Raw genomic sequence first — 1,211 nt, 5'->3', positions numbered from 1 at the left:
GTGTTTTGTGCTCACAATTTGCACTTCTTGCTTAACACTTTATAAATTAAAAAATTAAAAATATTTTCTCTCCAGGATGTTTTTTTTTCAAAAGCTGCAAATTGTCATAAAAAATGTAACTAGTAAACATTATGATTAATTACAACACAAAAGTATGATTAATATGATTGATTTTGTTTTAAGCGACTGACAGCACTAATTAAAAATAAACATTCTAAATGTACAGTTTTGCGTGATTTCATATTGCAATTATTCACAGATAATAAGTGATTGGTAAATACTGTAACTAAAAAAAAAAAATGTATCGCAATTAATTTATTTTCCAAGTTTGCGATTATTAACTTAATCAATTCCTGCTCCGAGGAATTTCAATAAATCAAAATTTCATGTTAACAACTTGAACAAAAGAAGATTGTTTTTTCAGCTTTTGTAGTTTTTGTTGTCATCTTTAATACGTTTTTGTGATTTGTTCTTCAGGGCCACTGTAGAATGGAGTTTGATTGTTCTTTTTTTTTTTTTAATTAAAATAAAACTTTGTGACATATAATCCAATTTAGCTACAATTTCTGTGCTCACTGTTTTGACATATGTAATTAAAAACGTTAGTAAAACATTGGTAATCAGTTTATAATTGTTCTTTTATAACTTGCATGTTTATGTCTTCTGCATTTGGAAATTTACTTCTTTTTTTGTTTTGCTGTAATAATAAAGGTTTTCTTTTGTAACTCATGCAATAAAAAATAAAATAAATTGGTTGAAGTAAATTGAATTATTTCTTTCAGTTCTAACATTGTGAGTGTTTCCTCTCCCAACGATTATGCTAAAATACATTAACTGTTGATTAGAGCAGGCTGCTAAAAAATCTAAAAATAACCGTAAGAGTATGTGTTTTGAAAAAAAAGTTATTAAATAAGGAAAAGTATGAAAAAAAACCTATTTGTAATGTTTAAAGTCAACACATTGCGGTTCTGCAGTCTGTTGATGTGAAATGTGTTAAAGGGCCACAAGGAGTAAATGTTAAACTCTGATAAAACAACTAAGAGATTCAAGGCGTCCCCTAACATTGCATGAGGTGAAAGAAAGCAAAAAAAGAGGAGTGCAGTGCGACTGTTGGGACAAATAAAACGTGGTGTGCGTGCGGTGATAAAATCAAAGCATAGCTGTCCTGGGGTCACGGCTGCACTCAAAAAAATGATTCAAGCCCCTCTTAA

The sequence above is a fragment of the Oryzias melastigma genome, linkage group LG16 (assembly GCF_002922805.2).
Source record: "Oryzias melastigma strain HK-1 linkage group LG16, ASM292280v2, whole genome shotgun sequence".
In the NCBI taxonomy this organism is placed as follows: domain Eukaryota; kingdom Metazoa; phylum Chordata; class Actinopteri; order Beloniformes; family Adrianichthyidae; genus Oryzias; species Oryzias melastigma.
The sequence above is the reverse complement of the archived record's forward strand: the minus strand, read 5'-3'. Positions refer to the sequence as shown.